The sequence below is a fragment of the Hyla sarda genome, chromosome 13, assembly GCF_029499605.1.
Source record: "Hyla sarda isolate aHylSar1 chromosome 13, aHylSar1.hap1, whole genome shotgun sequence".
Lineage (NCBI taxonomy): Eukaryota > Metazoa > Chordata > Amphibia > Anura > Hylidae > Hyla > Hyla sarda.
This window is the reverse complement of record NC_079201.1, coordinates 26,272,143-26,293,534: the sequence shown is the minus strand read 5'-3', so window position 1 is coordinate 26,293,534 and position 21,392 is coordinate 26,272,143. Positions and strand designations below refer to the sequence as shown.

Here is a 21,392-nt window from a genome sequence, read left to right as displayed (position 1 = left end):
AACTACCTATGGGGGCACAAAGGCAGCCTATAACGATATATGGTGCCACAGAGGAGGTGTAGTATATATATGGGGGCACAGAGGAGGGTCTATAACTATATAGAGGTGGACATTGTGCTGGAGAAATAAACCTCTGAAAGGTTATGTGGAGACAAATCTTGGCCAGGAGAAGTCTTCAAGATTCCTCGGGCCAGATAGTGGAAAAAAAAAAAAGGAAACATGAACGACTCTGATCAGAGAAGATGTCCCCTGTGAGTATCTAAATGTAATTGTAATCATTTATACAGTCTGCAGAGTGCATTCTGGTATCTATCTCTGTATGGTCAGTGGGGGAGATATATCAGAACCTGTTCAGAAGAAAAATGGACTAGTTTCCCATAGCAACCAATCAGGTGGCTTCTTTCATTTTTCAGGGGCTTTCTTAAAAATTAAAGACGCAATCTGATTTGTTGCTATGAACAACTGTTCCATTTTTCCTTTGCACAGGTTTCACAGTATTAAGAATAGGGTATATTTGACTATAGCAGAGAGTGGCGCAGTAAAATACTTTGCAGCACAGTGTTTTACTGCACTTCAAACGGCTATAACGTAATTAGAAATATATCATTAGAGAAAAAAGCATTGGGGGGTGGTGGCTCTGGAGGCGGACTCGGGGGGAAAGACACTGCTGGGGCCCTGGCCTTGAGCTGTGTAAGGGGCAGCCCTAGTCAGAGCTCTACACTGGCAAAATAAAGTGGTCATTTTCTCCTATAGAGATTGGAATGGAGTGAGAGATAATTCTGTAGCCCGAGGTGTAGCTACGATTTACCTAAACTTGCGAAAATATCCAGTTTGCCACCCTACTCCTGAGTGTTAATATCCTGACAGCACCCCAACCCCCCACTAGATACTCTCCTGATATAGCACTGGAACTAACGAAGGGGTTCACTGAACTTGTTATAAGGATAGGCCAACTATATCAGATTAGGACTACCACCAATATGACATTTATGGAATTTAACCCCTTAAGGACATGGCTCATTTTGGCCTTAAAGGAGATATCTCATGGAATAAAACTTATCCCCTATCAGCAGGGGTTCCGATCGCAAGGATTCCTTGAGCCCCTCTGAGTTACCAGACATGTTTCACTTGTCATTAGCAGTGAGTGTTGGGCTACTAAGAGTAGCCGACACTCACTGTTCTGAAGCGAGCCCAGTACATGTCAAGAACTGTCCAAAGCAGGAGCAAATCCCCATAGCAAACCCCTCCTGCTCTGGACAATTCCTGACACGGACAGAGGCGTCAGCAGAGAGCACTGTGGTCAGACTGCAAAGAAGTACACAGCTCTTACTAGAGCATACAGCAGCTGATAAATCCTGCAAGTCTTAAGATTTTTAAATAGAAGTAATCCCACCGGAGTACCCCTTTAACGTCTGAAAATTTGGCATCCACTAGTCCAAAACAAGACTTGTGCTTACACCAGATTGTAATGCCTAGACATAATTCTGATGGGGAGGGGTTCCTATCCTTGCAACTGTGATTTTATACACACACACAAATATAAATATATGTTTGTATAATATTTTTAAGTTACAATGATCTTTTCTGGATCATTGTTACTTGAAACCAGACTCAACATACAATGCTACGGACAGTCCTGAACTGTGAAATGTGTCAATAGCTGGAAGAACTGACCAATCAGAATGGAAATTTCACTGGTAAAACCCCTGTATTACTGAAGTGTATGCACTGACTGGCTGTACAGTAGCCCTTCCTACAATCACGTTCTCTACTACTAGTTACCTGTGCCAGGGTTAGCTGCTCCTTAGGCATTAGGTGGGGGCAGCTTCATGAAGAAGCTCCTGTCCTCTACAAAGACAGATCTTTCTTATTTTTATATGTAAGGATTTGCTGTATCTGTATTTAATCCTCACTTTTTCCTATTTTTGGATGACAATTTGGGGGTTTCAGAACCAATTACCAGGTTTCCTTAGAGGTATAGTCTCAACAAACCAAGGTCTCAACTTACAATGGTCGTTCTGAAACCAATTAATATTTTAACCTGTGTGTGTGTGAGAGTTTATAATTATATATATGTATATATATATATATATATATATATATACACACACACACACACATATATATATATATATATATATATATATATATATATATATATACATACACATAAAGTATATGCCTAGATGCTTGAAGACTAAATATGGGTGAGAGGAGATAAAGCAGCTTTTAAAATATTATAAATATAAGAAAATAATATATTCAGAAATTTAATTTGTCTGTATCTTGTAATAATGTCTGCAATGGCTGATAACAGGGAACAAGGTTTAGTGTTCCTTTCTCTTGGGTCATAGGCTGACACTCTAGTCAGGGATATCTGGGGACACGTTTCTGGTGGAGGGCACAGCACGCGGTGTAGTAGGAGCTGGCAGTGCTAGGTGCGGCTGCTCTTAAAATTAATCCCTTGCGTGTTTATCGGTCCTGGGGTCCTTGTGGCCATTCACATGCCAAATATTTCAGCAGATCAGGGCTGCAGCTTGAGCAGTCTGCTAATTTTGTGGTGCACTGTACACAAGACTCAATGCCCCCAGTAATCCTGGCTTAGCTGGGAGCTGACCCCCCACAGAACGGAGTCACAACTTAAAGAGCCAGGCCGATTTCTCAGCACAGAATGCGGTGACCTCTTCCATTGTGTTTTTCCAGCCCATTATGCTGAAGGATCCAGCAATTGCATTACACCTTGAGCAAACAGGTGACTGATATGAAATCTGACAGCAGGCAGAAACCACTCAGCCCACCCGTACCCCCGCCACCCCATAAGTGGTTATACATCTATAGCATGTGATCCAGTCAGCAACAGATAGAATTCTATACATTTGTCTACTGCCTAAGTCTACGGCCTTCCTTTTCCACTTGCCTTACAAGTCTGTCATCTCAAAGTTGTAGGTTTTCTTCTGCATTCAGAGACTTAATTTTAAGCTCTTGAGCCCAATGTAAAATCTATAACGGTCCTGACACCTACCACGTGTTGCATAGTATACTGTGTCTTATGTGTGTAATGACCCAGTACTGGACATGGTCTTGCACTACCCTTAGGCCCTGTCAGGTTGAGACCCTCAGTGAGCTTGGGGCTCCCCTGCAAGATCTCCCCTTGTTGTTTCCAAAGTGTTGTGTGTACTGTTTTAATGCCTAGACAGTATCCTTATGTATACCGTATTTTTCGCTCCATAAGACGCACCTGACCATAAGACGCACCTAGGTTGTAGAGGAGGACAACAAGAAAAAAAAAAAAAAAAGGAGCACATGTCAGGGGGGCATTATAGGTCAGGGGGGCATTATAGGTCAGGAGCACATGTTCCCCCACATTAGGTTGGCAGTATAGATCCCCCACATTAGGTTTCAGTCCCCCCCCCCCCCCATTACGTAGGTAGTATAGTTCCCCGACATTAGGTGCAGTATAGTTCCCCCACATTAGGTGCAGTACAGTTCCCCCACATTAGGTGCAGTACAGTTCCCCCACATTAGGTTGGCAGTATAGTTCCCCTGCTCATTGCTCTCTCTCCCCTCTCCCCCAACTTTTTCTATTTATTCATATTTCCTTACCTGGCCGTGCTCGGCAGGCTCAGGTAATGCGTCGGGTCTTGTGGGCTGTGTGGATAATATGACGAGTGACGTCTCCTGCGGCTCCTTTGCGCGGCGTCTGGGACGTCGCTCCTCCTTTCCTGCAGCCGCGGACACAGAACGCTTTAAGACACAGTTTTCTTCACTACACCGGCGCTGCAAGAAAGGAGTAGTGATGTCCCTGACACTGCGTAGAGGACCTGGCAGGAGACGTCACTCGTCATATTATCCACACAGCCCACAAGAGCCACCGCATTACCTGAGCCTGCCGAACGCGACCAGGTAAGGAGATATGAAACATAGAAAAAGCACTAGTGTCTGGGACTGCCACTGGTCACTGTTTTAAAGTGGCCGGGTTGCTAATCTTTAACAAGCAGCCGGCGCTGCGGCCACTTTAAAACAGTTGCCCCCCCTACTGAGCAGCCGGCAGGGGGGCACATTCGCTCCATAAGACGCACAGACATTTCCTTCCCACTTTTGGGGGAGAAAAAAAGTGCGTCTTATGGAGCAAAAAATACGGTAGGTAGTACAGAGGACCTGTAGGAGGTCTCAAGGACCAGTGTAAGTCTGTCACATGTTATGTTATACAGTCACATGGTTTGTTTTCACATGTTCTCCCAGAGAGCACCAGCTTAACCTATGACCCGCAGCTTGACCAATGGGCTTTAGTCCAGCCCCCCACTATGTAAAGGGGCGGCCATTACAATTCACTCTCTTATGATCTTTGCTGAGGAACCGTTAACACCAGAGATCTCAGTGCAAGTGATCAGCATCTGGAAGACCCCAAAAGCTACAGTCATTCCAGTAAGTCTCAAGTCTATGCCTGTCACTGAAACTAGTCAAGTCCTGCATATAGTCAAGTCCAATTTTGAGTCAAGTTAATTACACGTATATTAGTCCAGCAAGCTGCAAGGTCCTTCCAGGTCCTGGCCACCTCTCTGGGAAATCTGGCCTTATCTGTGAAGATAATTCCATCTGTCTTAAACTCAGTAAAGCCTCTGTTTGACCATAACTGGCTGTGGACTCTCATTTCACTACTAAAAACTGTGATAGTGGAGGAACCGGGTGTGTGATGTTCCGGAACCCTAAAACCACACTGGCGTCACGAACACTAGGGGTTAACAACATCTTGCCCCCGGGCTTAATACCATCTGATCCCACCACTCACACCGCTACACCCGTGGTCCCGCCATACACCCGTGGGTCACCACATGTGGCAAAGCACAAGGGTCCATATGCAACAGATACCCCTGCACCTCCTGTTGGTTCAACCCTGTCTTCTGACTTCTTATGCCCGACTGGTAGCATAGAGTAGTAGTCTACAATATAGCACCAAGACTCACTTCTGTCTATGGACAAGGGGCCCCTTCTCTATGGAGAGTCTGCATATTATTTTGCAAGCTTTGGATGCAAAACACCCTATCTAAACACCCTATTGTACCCCCAAAACTAGAATTTACAGAAATTTTAAGCCCCTTTTGCCATCTTGTTATTGGCACTGTTAACAAATATGGAGTTTGTGCAGTTAAAGGTACCAAAAAAGTGTGCACATATCTAACACAGACTATAATGGAGAATGAGCACACACAGGCCACCTTTTTCTTCGAACTTGGGGACTGGGTGCCCTCATACTCTAGATTGGACACTATTCTGTGCACAGAAGTCATATATTTTGTGCAAAAATTTGCAACTTTTTTCCTTTTCATTACACATACACCAATTTTACATAAAGTGGGCAAGGCTTAGTGTGAGTACGTGGGGAGACCACAGCGTGGCGGATTTAATGTAACGTACAGCGATTGGAGTAAACTTTGCCAGAAATGTAACTCATTGCTGTAGTAGATTTATAAGTATGGTGTGCACGGATAGTGCAAGATACGCACCAAATTTATTAAACAGGCTTGCCTCTTCACAAGTCTGGCACATTTTAAGCAAGCCTCTTTTTTTACTGAAGACCGGCATATGAAATGTCAGGGGTTTTAAATTCCCTTCCTATGTCTCTGATAAAAACAAATGGGAGGATTATTTGTACCTTGTTGACTCAACTTTTTTTTTAGCTAATAAATGGATCTACACAACATTTAATATACTATGCAAACTTTGCATAAAACATTCACATTTTTACTAAAGCCCTGCCCCTTAGTTGGATGAAAGGCCAAAAATGTCTAAAACTTATAATAAAGATGGTGCAATTCATGTAAGAGTTTTGACACAGGATACGGATTTGAAGAAAAAAAGAAACCCTCTTTGCCGGCGCTACTCGGATGGTGCAATAATGTGGATGAGCTCATCCACATTATTGCACCATCCAAGCAGCGCCGGCAAAGAGGGTTTCTTTTTTTCTTCAAATCCGTATCCTGTGTCAAGAATCCTGCCGACCCCCGCAAGGACATCGGCCGTAACCCGTAAGCTGCAGCTCCGGAACATCCACCACTACCCCAACACGGAGGGTTATATGCATGAACCTAAGGTGAGCACATTACCTGACCATTCGCTATAACAAGTGTTATCGGAATTACACGAGGCGCTGTCCTCCATCTTTTTGCTTTTCTATTTCATGTAAGAATTTTGGCAGGTTAAAAAAAAAAAAAAAAAACACCTTTCTGATAATCCAATAGCTGGTCCTGCAGGTGCCAGATATTTCAATGTAATGCAATACAGATTACATATTTATTGTCTTTAGTGTATTGCAAAATGTGTTTCATGTAACCGTTCTTAACTCTACACACGTGAGAAGTAAGGAATCCAGTCTGTGCCGCAGATCTCAATTTATGGCTGACCCTACCCAAAAATGTTTTAAAACAGCAAGAGGCAGTGGAGTCCAATGAGCGGAGCAGGTGGATTAGGGGTGGACACCGGTGGGTTATCAGTTCCTGTTACCTGGTAGTTGCCATGGCTATAATCCTCTCAGAAACAATATGATGGAAGAACCGGTTGGGCAGAGAGTGGGGTGAGACGGGATGGGCAAGGACGAGGGGGGAGAGAAGAGGAGCAGGAGGGAAGACGGAGCGTACAGTAAGAGGAAAACAATATAGGTGTGAAGAGTTCAAGAATGTGTAAACTACAACAGAGAAAAGTCGGACGAATAGATGTGGTGGAATAAATCTGATCACAGCAACATAGTTCTAATAGCTCAGTCTATTCTGGATTGCAATTTATATGCTAGATGTTGGTTTAGGGAAGGGGGTGCTCTTCTTGTGTAGATAAACATAAGTTCCACCTTAAAGCTCAATGACTTGATGGGGAACTTGACAAGCGAACTACCTAATATAGTGTTCCCCCAGTTGTTCCAAAACTACAAGACCTAGCATGCCCTGACAGCCTTTGAACTTTTAATAGTAGAGCTATGAACTGGACAATGCTGTAGTACCAAAATCTTTGAAAAAATGGAGAAGCTTTACCAAGAGGGGCGTAACAAACTTTTAGACCGATTTATATATACTGAAGACATAAAATAGTTTTCATTTTGCTGCCCTGTTCATCTGCAAAGTTTTGATAAATCTCCCCATTGTTTTCGGAAAGTAGTGCAGTGCAAAATGCATCATCATTATTAAGAGCCTTGCATAATATATTCGACTGGCTTATAAATGCAATCCTAGTAACATAGTTCATAAGGTTGAAAAAAGACCAGAGTCTATCAAGTTCAATCTATAACCCTACTGAGTTGATCCAGAGGAAGGCCAAAAACCCTCATACTAGAGGTAAATATTCCTTCCTGACTCCAATATGGCAATCGGAATAGATCCCTAGATCAACCTTCTGTCCCTATAAATCTAGAATCCATAACCTGTAATGTTATTATTCTCCAAAAATGCATTTATTTAAAATTATTTTACCGAGTTAACCATGACCACCTTCTCAGGCAGAGAATTCCACAGCCTCACTGCTCTTACAGTAAAGAATCCCTGTCTGTGCTGGTGTAGAAACCTTCTTTCCTCTAAACGTAGAGGATGCCCCCTTGTTATAGCTACAGTCCTGGGTATAAATAGATCATGGGAGAGATCTCTGTACTGCCTCCTGATATATTTATACATAGTTTTTTTTCTAAACTAAATAACCCTAATTCTGATAATCTTTCTGGGTACTGTAGTCCCCCTATTCCCCATATTACTCTGGTTGCCCGTATTAGAACCCTCTCCAGCTCCACTATATCTTTCTTGTACACTGGTGCCCAGTACTGTACACAGTATTCTATGTGTGGTCTGACTAGTGATTTGTACAGCGGTAGAATTTTTCCTTGCCGTGGGCATCTATGCCCCTATTGATGCACCCCATGATTTTATTTGCTTTGGCGACAGCTGCCCGACACTGGTCACTCCTAATAAATCTACCCAATTGTTCTAGTGCCTTACGATATTCAAGATCAGTAAATTTTCTATCCAAAAGCTGCCCTGAAAATGTGCTGCTAGGTTCACTACAGTGTATCCGAGCTCTGTGTCAGGAGGACTAAATCAGGTCCAGTTGCCGCCTGCTGGATGTAGACTGGAATGCTTCCGTTAACTGACAGCATGCAGAGATATTGAACATGGCGATAAAACAAAGTAAGTTGCTGAATATTACAACACACAATGATTAAGTTAGAATCGGGAAACCATGTTAAGAGGATAATCCTAGCTCTAAATATTCTAGATCCATTGGCCAGGCATGTATGCATGTGACCATAGAACACCAAGGAGCAGTACCAAGTAGGCACTACAGTGGTAGAAAGTCAGACTATTTAAAGAAAAGCCAACATTAACTAGTATCCTACACAACAGGCAGGGGGTAGCTATAGGACACTGGTCTTCAACCTGTGACTCTACAGCTTGTCTAAAACAGTAACTCCCATTGGCTGTCCAGGCATGCTGGGAATTGTAGTTTTTCAACAGCTAGAGAGCCACAGGTTGCACATTTTGCTATAGGGGCAACAAAAGTAGAATATGCACCTAGGCTCTGGTATGTGACGGGCCCCTGTACCACACAAGACAACACTTCTATTAAAGGGGTACTCTGGTGGAAAACTTTATTTTTTATTTTTTTTTATTTTTAAATGAACTGGTGCCAGAAAGTTAAACAGATTTGTAAATTACTTATATTAAAAAATGTTTATTCTTCCAGTACTTATTAGCAGCTGTATGCTACAGAGGAAATTCTTTGATTTTTGAATCTCTTTTAGTTTTTTCCACAGTGCTTTCTGCTGACACCTCTGTCCGTGTCAGGAACTGTCCAGAGTAGCATAGATTTGCTATGAGGATTTTCTCCTGCTCTAAACAGTTCCTGACACGGGCATCAGGTGTCAGCAGAGAGCACTGTGGACAAAAAATAAATAAAAAATAAAAGAATTTCCTCTGAAGCATATAGCTACTAATAGGTACTGGAAAGATAAAGATTTTTTAATAGAAGTAATTTACAAATCTGTTTAACTTTCTGGCACCAGTTGATAAAAAAAAAAAAAGCTTTCCACCGGAGTACCCCATTTAAAATGGCACATGGTAGGTAGAGGCCCTTTTTAAAGGTTTTGCAGGTTTCCCCAGGGCTCTGATGATAGACCTTAATATCTGTGTACCTATAAAGGGGACATTAGAATGCAAACTCCTCTGGGCCTTGAAGATATGAATGAGAAGTAACACATGCCTTGAATTGCACTACTGACTGTAGGTGCTACATAGTTTGGGCCCTAGAATATTTTCTCACATAAATTTAGAGATGTTCCGGTGTTTTTGTTGCTATGAAGACCGAGGTAACAAACAGAGACTGAATGCAGATCTGCCAGGAAACCTGTGATCTGTGTGTGCTTTCTGTGCTACTGTCTAACAAAATCCCTTTGGCAAATAGCTAGACCCGGACAAGCCTTATATAACCAAACTAATGTCATATCGAAGAACTGTGTATAGAATAAAAGGATTGTGGGAGTTGTGATTATTGGCTCCATCAGCATGTCTAACATTGATCCCCTCCCTTTATAATACATGCTTGAATAATATTAGCTGTGTTATCACTTAAGACAGATGGTAACTGCAAAGCATGCCCAATGCCCGCTTCTAAGGGTCTTTTTAGACAGGCAGACCCATGGTTCAATGATTGTGCAGCCTGGGCCACATGAGCAATTCCTGGATCGTTCACGTAGCCCTTCGCCGACATCCCTGTCGGCTGCACATCCCCTGTTGCATAACCCAGTGATCAGCTGATGAATGACTGCTATTTGTCAGCTGATCACTGGGTATAAAAGGGGAACTCTGCCTATCCAAAGAATAGGGGAAAAGATGTCTGATCACAGGGGTCCTGCTGCTGCGAATCTCTCCTGCAGCACCCCGTGTCATCTTCTGCACGGAGTGAACTTCCTCCGTGCCTGATGACGGGCAATACAGGGGTCGGAGTATCGTGATGTCACGCCCGCTCGTCACGCCCCCTCAATACAAGTCTATGGGAGTGGACATGACAGCAGATGACTCTGGGTGCTGCAGGAGAAATCGCAGGGGTTCCCAGCAGCGGGACCCCCACGATCAGACATCTTATCCTTTGGATAGCGGATAAGATGTCTAGGGGCGGAGTACCCCTTTAAGCAATATGGTGCTATGGGATGTGCCACTGAACCTGCAAAAGGATCCTTCCATGTCAATTTATTTTGGGCAAATATCTCAGCTAGAAGACTGCATTAATCTGGCTTTGCCCCAGGAGCTGTCTTCTATATTGGTATAGTATATTGGGGTGAAAGAATACATGTTGGGTCTCTGTCATCAGACCCCATTGTTTCTATATTTACTTCATATCCTATTAATTAGGAAGTTAGTTGAACAACCCCTTTTAGTTTTTATGCGGTAACAGTCCTAACTTGATGTCATAGCTAAGAATTAGATTGAAACGCATTGGTTAGTTTTTACCAGCACATCAGTGTGCGTTCTTTTTAAAGGAAACCTTTCACCTGTTTTATTCTGCCTGAAACAGGTGCCGCTAGGATCTGGATAACTAGTCACGGTGGAGGTTAGGGTCCAAGGTGGCTTGTTCTCTGCCTATGTCTGTCTCTCCCTATACACAGTTAGAGAAAGTTGCGTCTCTTAAAGGGGTACTCTGCCCCTATACAGGTTATCCCCTATCCAAAGCATAGGGGATAACATGTATGATCGTGGGGGGGTCCGACGGCAGGGACCCCCGTGATCTCTAGGCCAGTGCCATGGAGTTATGGTCAAGGAAGCCTGGGGCTTCCATGATCATGACGTCACACCATGCCCCCTCCATTCATGTAAAGCAGAAAATACACATGGACACGCCTACTTTTACAAAACGTCCGTGAACAGTGTAAACCATGGCACAAAGCTCTTTGAAAATGTGTTTGATACTTTTTGGCATACATTTTTTTTTGCGCAAAATTTGTTGAGAATCTCCCCCATTGTCTGTGCTCCATGACAGGCCGTGATTTCCTCCAAATTTTGCAGTGTGTTTATTATAATTAATTTTTATCCCTTTCCTCCTATATTTTAGCAGGAACACCCTCCCCATCCCCTTAAATTCTGTATTTTAAAAAGTTGAAAAGAATTGCGGATTATGTTAATTCTTCACAAGTTACTAAGGCTAAAAGCCCATGCTTGTGGGGGTGGCCGATATCCTACTTAAACCTATAAATCTGCAGATTTCCTACTCAGTGTTGTTGTCCCTCCTCACCCTTGTCTGTAATTCCTATTCTTTACATGGCATTTAGATCTGCTGTAAGCCTGGCTATTAGGTTCACCTGCCTGACGTGTTTGTCAGTTCTCAGGACAATATTCTGGCAGGGTTGGACTGGGAGAATGATGCAGAGAGCACTGACATCTGACTGGTAAAGGATTAGTGGATTGGTTTGGTATATATTGGTAAGAATCACAGACCAGTGTTCTCCAACCTGTGGCTCTCCAGTTGTTGCAAAAACTACAACTGCATGACAAGGGTTGTAGTTTTGCAACAGCTGGAGAGTCACAGGTCGGAGATCACTGCTATATACTTTACTATACTCATAGGGTAACTGGGGCACTGTGTGATATGTTATAAAGGTGTTGTGGTTTCAATACAATGCACTGCACTGGGCATCATTGGAATGGTCTACATGAGTACATTACATACCATTCCAGCAATTCACCCAGGCACACACAGGGTTAAAGCAGCATAAACAGTATATTCTGTCACTAGCTGGAACATACCTGGGAGCATGTCATCTGTGACCAGGAGTTTACACAGCTCAATAAAGGAAACACATGATTGTATTTCTTTCAAGCTTCCCCTCTGCAAGTTTCACCACTGGGATATCGCTGCCAGCCCATAACGAAGACCTCACTGAAATATTTGCATAGGTGACAGCCAACCCCCCCCCCCCCCCCCAATACACATATACCCAGGGCCACGGCACAGACAACACAGCACAGATATGATTAAGGGATGTATCTAGGAAGCACTGGATGTGTAAACAGCAGCCATAGTATACAATGCTAGATGACTGATTTTGGAAGTTACAATATGGCTGTAAAACCAATGGGCAATTCTTGCCTTGTGTACTTCCTCTTGCTGTTTGGCTGCTGCATTAGGGCACCACTATAACCTGCAAGTCCACCTTATCCGCAGTATCTACTGGTGTCAGAGGTGGTCTGAAATCTACTTTCTTTTATTACAGGTTGAAAGGAACCTGTCAACTTGAACATTCTGTATAATCCCCCCAACAGGCCATGTTTTCAGGATTTACTTAGTCTTTCACAGGTGATACAATTATGGTCAGTGCATCAGACATCACCACAATTATCTCTCCATAGAAAGACTGACAAAATCCTGAAAACATGACCTGTTGGGGGAACTTGAGGACCGCGCTTGGGAAACACTGATCTACAGGCATGTTGTAGAGCAGAAAAATCTGAAGCGATATATAGTTTTGTAGGAATATATTCCATATAACTTATTGATTGAAATCCCTGAGGTGTCCAATGGGCAGTCTTACTTAATTATGATATTGTCAATCACTGATTAGGACCACCCAATGGACACCTAAGCCTGGAATCAACAGAGAATTTAAAATATACACATTATACTGAATTTGTTCCCCCACAGATCATTACACTCAGCTCTTCTTGCTTTACGCAATGCCTGCAGATCAAATTGCACAATGGGTTCCCTTTAAGCTGCCATACCTTTTTCGCATGCTTTTCATTGAAACTTTGCTTGCTGCTGAACCGAACTGTAACTCCCACCAGGATGCCAGAGCAGATTTCCACTGCAGCATAAAAAAAAAAAAAAGTTATAAGTAACTTAACCACAGTAAGAAAGTTAGAGTTCCCATAAAGTAATCCCTTTGTTCTCCTCTAAGTAAAAGAAAAGTGTAGTATGTTTGTAAGATAAACTGCATAAGCAACATGCATGGCTGAGAGTATATACATAGTTTATTTATGAATAAAGCACAACACCCATCCAACTCATTGGGTATTATAGGTATATTTTTCACCAGGATGAACAAAATGTATACAGTATCTCATTGTGGTGAGAAATGGCCATAAGTGTGTCATACTTTGACCATCAGGCTTTAAACTAGGGTGTAGGGTTTGTTCCTTTCAATGTACAGTGATCCCTCAACATACAATAGTTTCAACATACAATGATCTTTTCTGGACCATTGTAAGTTGAAACCAGACTCAACATACAATACTACGGACAAACCAGATCTGTGAAACGTGTCAATGGCTGGAAGAACTGACCAATCAGAATGGGCATTCACTGGTAAAACCCCTGTATTACTGAACCGTATGCACTGACTGGTGTCTGGTAGCGCCCCCTACAGTACAGGGAGGTATTACATGTTCTATACACTTTACCTGTACCAGGGTTACCTGCTCCTTTGGGCACCAGGTGAGGGAGACTCCATGTTACTTTTTTAGGACATTGCGTGTACTGTACAGGACCCCGAAGAAGCTCCTGTCCTCTACATAGACCAGTTTTCCCCAACTAGGGTGCCTCCAGCTGTTGCAAAACTAAAACTTCCAGCATGCCCGGACAGCCGAAGGCTGTCCGGGCATGCTGGGAGTTTTAGTTTCGCAACAGCTGGCGGTACCCTAGCTGGGAAACACTGACATAGACAGTGATTTACAGCTCCCAGCAGATCTTTCTTACTTTTATATGTAAGGACTTTCTTTATCTATACTAATTATCTACTTATTTTTCTTTAGTCCTCACTTTTTCCTATTTTTGGATGACATTTTGGTGCCTTTAGTACCAATTACCAGGTTTCCATAAAGTTCTGTTCTCAACTAGAGATGAGCGAACTTACAGTAAATTCGATTTGTCACGAACTTCTCGGCTCGGCAGTTGATGACTTATCTTGTGTAAATTAGTTCAGCCTTCAGGTGCTCCGGTGGGCTGGAAAAGGTGGATACAGTCCTAGGAAAGAGTCTCCTAGGACTGTATCCACTTTTTCCAGCCCATCGGAGCACCTGAAAGCTGAACTAATTTATGCAGGAAAAGTCATCAACTGCCGAGCCGAGAAGTTCATGACGAATCGAATTTACTGTAAGTTAGCTCATCTCTAGTTTCAACATACAATGGTCGTCCTGGAACCTATTAATATTGTAACTTGAGGGACTATTGTACAACTTTAACAACACCTTGTGGAAAAAATAGATAACATTAAGTCTCAAAGGGATCCGGTCAACTTGAAAATACAGTCCACTCCATGTTATAGAGCAGGAGGAGTGATATATAATTTTGTGGGAAAAACTGCTCATTCTTGGTTATTAGTCCAGTGGGCGGGGCTATCAGTGATTGGCAGTTAGCTGTGGATGGACCATTATTCAGGGAAGAGCCGCCCACTGATGTCCTTAGCTCAGAGTGAATAGAGATTTACAAGAATAAATTACAGGTTTTTATATATCTTTTACCATAAATCTATATATCAATCTGCTCAGCTCTTCCTGCTCTGCAACATGATGCTGGCAGACTGGATGGCATTTCTCATGATGAAAGCCTAAAATGGTTGTCAGAAATGGATGGATCACAATGAATCTTTTGGTGATCTAGTGGTCATTGCAAAACTACTCCTACCTACAAATGTGTCTAGGCTCTGGGAGAAAAGGGTAACAATCTGATTTATCATGAGAAGTAACTTTCAATGTAGGTGGTCAGGGCACACAGGGCGAATGATAGACTAAAAGTTAAAAGGTTAAATATTACAGATCTGCCCTCACAGTAGGTTTCTGGTGTATTTATTATCTACAGTTCAGGAAATTTATCAAGGCTTAGCCTTGAATGAGTTAACCTGTCGAACAGCATGACACAGGAGCATTCCAGACCTGTCACCTGAGGTTACAGCCAGAGACAGAGAGACCAGGACGCTGTTTGTCATTCAACGCTCCATTAATACCACTTCCTCTTCGAGCTTTCTCTTTTTGGTGAATTCTATCACACATTTAACACTTTCTGTCCCTCCCTGGCATGATGTTGAGGTACAATGCCATGACCAGAGCAGGCCTCAATAGACCCTTTCCTATAGACTAGCTACTCTAGGGCCTTGAACATTTTAAATACAGTGATGGCCGTAAATGTTGGCACCCCTGAAATTTTTCAAGAAAATGAAGTATTTCTCACAGAAAAGGATTGCAGTAACACATGTTTTGCTATACACAGGTTTATTTGATTTGAGTGTATTGGAACTAAACCAAAAAAGGGAGGAAAAAAAGCAAACTGGACATAATTCCACACACCAAACTCCAAAAATGGGCTGGACAACATTATTGGCGCCTTAACTTAATATTTGGTTGCACACCCTTAGGAAAAAATAATTGAAATCAGTCGCTTCCTATAACCATCAATAAGCTTCTTCCACCTCTCAGACGGAATGTTGGACCACTCTTCCTTTCCAAACTGCTCCAGGTCTCTCTTATTGGAAGGCGCCTTTTCCCAACAGCAATTTTAAGATCTCTCCACATGTGTTCAATGGGATTTAGATCTGGACTCATTGCTGCCACTTAAAAACTCTCCAGTGCTTTGTTGCCATCCATTTCTGGGTGCTGTTTGATGTATGTTTGGGGGTCATTGTCCTGCTGGAAGACCCAAGATCTGCAAACCCAGCTTTCTGACACTAGGCTGTACAGTGCGACCCAAAATCTGTTGCACACATTCAAGGCACCCAGTGCCAGAGGCAGCAAAACAACCCCAAAACATCATTGAAACTCAACCATATTTCACTGTAGGTACTGTGTTCTTTTCTTTGTAGGCCTCATTCTGCTTTCGGTAAACAGTAAAATGATGTGCTTTACCAAAAAGCTCTATCTTGGTCTCATCTGTCTACAAGACGTTTTCCCAGAAGGATTTTGGCTTACTCAAGTCCATTTTGGCAAAATGTAGTCTTGCTTTTTTATGTCTGTGTGTCAGCAGTGGGGTCCTCCTGGGACTATCCTGCGTTGACACCTTTCATAAATGTTTCTCTTCCGTCCACGCCCAGGGAGATTAGTTACAGTGCCATGGTTTGCAAACTTCTTGATAATGTTGCGCACTGTGGACAAAGGCAAATCTAGATCTCTGGAGATGGACTTGTAACCTTGAGATTGTTGATATTTTTCCACAATTTTTGTTCTCAAGTCCTCAGACAGTTCTCTTCTCTGTTGTCCATGCTTAGTGTGGCACACACAGACACACAATGCAAAGACTAAGTGAACTTCTCTCCTTTTTATCTGCTTTCAGGTGATTTTTATATTGCCCACACCTGTTACTTGCCCCGGTGAGTTTAAAGGTGCATCACATGCTTGAAACAATCTTATTTTTCCACAATTTTGAAAGGGTGCCAATAATTTTGTCCAGCCCATTTTTGGAGTGACAGTATGTCCTATTTTGGTTTAGTTCCAATACACACAAAGGAAATAAACATGTGTACAGCAAAACATGTGTTACTGCAATCCTATTCTGTGAGAAATACTTCATTTTCTAGAAAAATTTCAAAGGTGTCAACAATTACGGCCATGACTGTATGTTCACAGAAATGACAAAGAAGAGGCCAAAACGAGGTTGCACTCACCATCCACTGGCTTGATTCAACACGGTACATGCCTGTACAGTGTTGAATTAAGCCATAGGATGGTGAGTGCAACCTTGTTTTGGCCTCTTCTTTGTCATATCACGTTTACTTATGCTGAGGTGCACCGCTGTGGTCCACATTTTGCCTTATCTGCATTCATATCTGTCCTCGCTTACACATACTGCCCTAGTCTTGCAAGTGCCGGACCACCACTTCTTTTTTCACACCGCATGTTCACTGCCTCTCTACATTTTAGTCTTGAACATGTCCAAGTCCACCAAGTGAAAGGTCAAAGAAACCAAGAGTAGCACCAGGGTTGGTTTCCTTTTACTTGGTATGAATGTAGCAGAGCTGAACATAGTAAATGTTGATACATGCAAAGGGTGACTACAAAAGATCATCATCTTGTTTGCTTAGTCTTTGTCAATTATAGAGCATTACAGGGCAAATAAGTAAATAGCATAAAGGAAGACCATTCAGCTGCTAGGGGATCTATTAGGAGGACCCCCTAGCTATGGCTAGGCTTCATTCAGATGGCATTCACTATTGCGTTCTAAGGGAGTTAAGTAACAAGATAGACCCCTATTTCTAATATGGGAAAGGGTCTGTTCTCCAGGACTGGCACATAGCAAATGTGGTACCAATATTCAAAAATAGGCCAAAAAGTAACAAAGGGAACTATAGGCCTGTTACTTGTACTTCCATTATATGTAAATTGTTTGAGTGGGTTCTAACAGATTCTATTTTGGAGTATCTCAATGAAAATAGATGAATTACTCCATTTCAGCATGGGTTTATAGGGGATCAGTCCTGTAAAACTAACCCGATCAGCTTTTATAAAGATGTGAGCTTAAGACTGGACCAGGGTGAATTGCCAAATGTCATATATCTAAAAAAAAAATTAAACATTTGATACTGCGCCACATACAAGGTTGGAAGATAAAATGAGAACATGTCGAATGGGGGAAAATGTTTCTAAATGGGTAAGAAACTGTTAGTGGTTATTAATGGTACATACTCTGATTGGGTCACTGTTACTAGTAGGGTACTACAGGGATTAGTTTTAGGTCCTATTCTTTTTAATATATTTATTGATGACCTTGGTACAGTAAAGTGTCAATATTTGTAGATGATACTAAGCTCTGAAAGGTGATTAACACAATAGAGGACAGTGCACTGTTACATGTGAACCTGGATAGGCTGGAGGCTTGGGCTGGGAAAATGGAAGATGAAGTTTAACACTGATAAATGTAAGGTTATGTACATGGGGAGGAATATGCATTAAATGGGAAGACAATTGAGACAACTAAAATGGAAAAGTAAATTTAACTGTAGCAAGCAGTTCAAGGCAGCTGCTACCAAGGCAAGTAAAATAATGGGGGGCATCAAAAGGGGCATAGATGCCCATGACAAGGAAATAATTCTACCACTGTACAACTCACTAGTCAGACCACACATGGAATACTGTGTAAAGTACTGGGCACCAGTGTACAAGAAAGATATAGTGGAGCTGGAGAGGGTACAAAGACGGGCAACCAGAGTAATACGGGGAATGGGAGGACTATAGTATCAAGAAAGATTACCAAAATTGGGGTTATTTAGTTTAGAACATATAACTATGTATAAATATATCAAGTGACAGTATAGAGATCTCTCCCATAATATATTTATACACAGGACTGTATCTATAACAAGGCTTCTTTTTTGGCTTCTTGTGGATAAACACAGTAGGGATATAGGTTGAACTTGATGGACTTTTTTCTTTTTTCAACCTTATAAACTATGTTACTATGCTATCCGGAAGCTGGATTGGTGAAACGTTGGGTGCGGGCATCGGAGGTGTTACGTTGTCCACCAGGTAATTACTATTGTATTGTTTGTTTTTCTTTGTCTCTCATTATTAGCTGAAATTGCGTCATACTTGCATAGATAGTGCAAGGCTTTGCTCCATAGGATACTTTTTTGTATGGTGATTATGCACTTGACATAGAATTTTTATATTTATTACTTAGCTATATTTGCTTGAGAGACCTTATCTATACCTCTGCCCGTTATATATGCTCCCTTTGAGTAGCATCTCTGTGATTTTATTATGTGTTTTGTTTTTAAATCTTTTTAAATGCATGTAACCTTTGGCATTATTATGTTTAATAAAGTATTCATCTTTTAACATGATCCATATACGTTTCTTTGTGGCCTATATAATATGCTATCTTTCTATTCAATGGGCTGTGTGGAAAAATTAAGAACGGTGGCGTTCTGCCCCTGTTGTACACGGAATGGGACTGAGTAGGGGATAACAGGGGTCTTGTGCATGAAACAGTACCACTAAGGATCCTTCTGTTTCTTTTTGATGACATATAACCCTTCAAATGGTGTTGATAAGGTACAGTTTGATTTTGCTGCTGGAGTTGGTCTTCTATATCCATCTTGTGTCGACCCATCTGTATCAAAAAGCCCTGCTGTTGACCCCAAGCTTCATCACCCTTATAGCCCAGCATTACTTAGGGCATGGCCACTCCTTTGTTAACCAGCTTTGTGAACACATCCGTTCCAACACGTTTACAGTTTATATTTATGGTGTTAATGTATCTTTAAGCAAATAAGCTCTGCTCATTTCCCATGTCTGCTTCTTATACCCGAAGGCTGTTTGCTTTATCACTGTGACTCAGGCACTGAAATTTAGACAGCAGTCTCCACCAAACCTGAAATTTGCTGCATGCACTACATCGTATTCTGTCAGCTGGAACATCGATCACTAGTAATAATGGCAATTTCCACTCTCTCTCCCTCCAACGAGTATAGAATTTGGTACAGTAAAAGAACAATACTTTAGTTTGAGTGATAGCAGGAGGTTTCTATGTTGCTGAACAAACAAAGCATGTGGGTCCAAAAATACTCTATTTTTAGGCTTGTAGGAAAATTTACGTTTTCTAAGAAATCTAGAAAGGTAAGATTCCGTACAACCCTCTATAGTTAGACAACAACAACAGAGAGTTTACTGTGGAATAAGTGTCTGTAAAATGCAAAGATCTTTGCTATCGCAATCACCTATGGCCAACACCTAAAAGTTAAAGGGGTACACCGGTAAAAAACTTTTTTTTTTTTAAATCAACTGGTGCCAGAAAGTTAAACAGATTTGTAAATTACTTCTATTAAAAAATCTTAATCCTTCCTGTACTTATTAGCTGCTGAATACTACAGCGGAAATTATTTTCTTTTTGAAACACAGAGCTGTCTGCTGACATCATGAGCACAGTGCTCTCTGCTGACATCTCTATCCATTTTAGGAACTGTCCAGAACAGCATATGTTTGCTATGGGGATTTCCTTTTACGCTGGCAGTTCCTAAAATGGACAGAGATGTCAGCAGAGAGAACTGTGTTCATGATGTCAGCAGAGAGCTCTGTGTTTCAAACGGAAAAAAAATTCCACTGTAGTATTCAGCAGCTTATAAGTACAGGAAGGATCAAGATTTTTTTAATAGAAGTAATTTACAAATCTGTTTAACTTTCTGGCACCAGTTGATTGAAAAAAAAAGTTTTTCACCGGAGTACCCCTTTAACTACTGTGTAGCTAGGGTGGACTGACTGGGCATTGGAGCTGGGCCTGGGTGAGCCCATAGATATTCATTAACATTTGGGAAAAACAGTAGTGGAATCAGGTTAAAGGGGTACTCCGGTGGAAAACAGTTTTTTTTTTTTTTTAATCAACTGGTGCCAGAAAGTTAAACAGATTTGTAAATGTCTTCTATTAAAAAATCTTTACCCTTCCAGTACTTCTAGCAGCTGTATGCTACAGAGGAAATTCTTTTCTTTTTGAATTTCTTTTTTGTCTTGTCCACAGGAACTGTCCAGAGCAGCATAGGTTTGCAATGGGGATTTTCTTCTGCTCTGGACAGTTCCTGATACATGCATCATGTGTCAGCAGAGAGCACTGTGGAAAAGACAAAAAAGAAAGTCAAAGAAAGAAAAGAATTTCCTCTGTAGCATACAGCTGCAAAAAAAATAAAAATAAATGTTTTCCACCAGAGTACCCCTTTAACACGTTGTATATTGAGTTTATAATACGGATGGCTGGCATGGGGCCCCTATAGTCCACTTTACTCCTCCTTCAAATACTCATTATTCACTTACTATAATCGGTGCTGTGGTTCCCGAAATATTGGCTGGCGAAGTACCTCTTCTGGTGTCAGGGAGGCGAGGCCCTGCCGGCTGGCCCCCCTTGCTTCTTTCCATCTTCTCAAACACCCATCCCCTTAGTTAGCATATTCATATTATGCGACTCCACATCCTAGTGACGTGAGACGCATGTCACGTGGGTGCTGCACTCTGTCGGTAGAGTGCATGCGCCGGCACTTTACATACAGCTCTTATGTCCTGAGCTCTGAGTGCTGAAAGCAGTCATGGGAGAGCTGTATGTAAACTGCCTGCACATGCGCTCTACTGACAGAGCGCAGCGCTCACCTGACATGTGACTCACATCACTAGGACGTGGAGTCGCTGAATATGCTAACTAAGGGGATGGCTGATTGACAGAAAGAAGCAGGGGCAGACAGCCAGCGGGAAGGGGAAATTCGCCAGCCAATATTTCGGGAACCACAGCACCGATTATAATAAGTGACCCCTCTTTGGATTCCTGGTCACCCACTGGGTTACGTGTGGGTGATCAGGGTGACAGTTTTCCTTTAAGTAAGTGGAGCTAATTTGTTATACCACACACAACCTGAGGACAGGTGTGGCACTGATTATGGATATCCTCTTTCAAGGTCTAGTCAA

At 42.1% G+C, this 21,392-nt stretch overlaps 1 protein-coding gene across 31 annotated transcripts in view; it reads right to left on the bottom strand.

Annotated features, from left to right (window-relative positions):
• The window catches only part of LOC130297737 (general transcription factor II-I repeat domain-containing protein 2-like), a 1,987,867-nt gene that overhangs the window by 193,629 nt on the left and 1,772,846 nt on the right, over positions 1-21,392 (bottom strand). For 5 of the 31 annotated variants that reach the window (XM_056550557.1, XM_056550553.1, XM_056550562.1 and 2 more), the window contains exon 19: positions 12,747-12,829. The exons of the other annotated variants lie outside the window; for them this stretch is intronic. The gene's annotated coding sequence lies outside the window, so the exon portion shown is untranslated. The remainder of the gene's footprint in view (positions 1-12,746; positions 12,830-21,392) is intronic. 31 annotated transcript variants of the gene reach the window in all.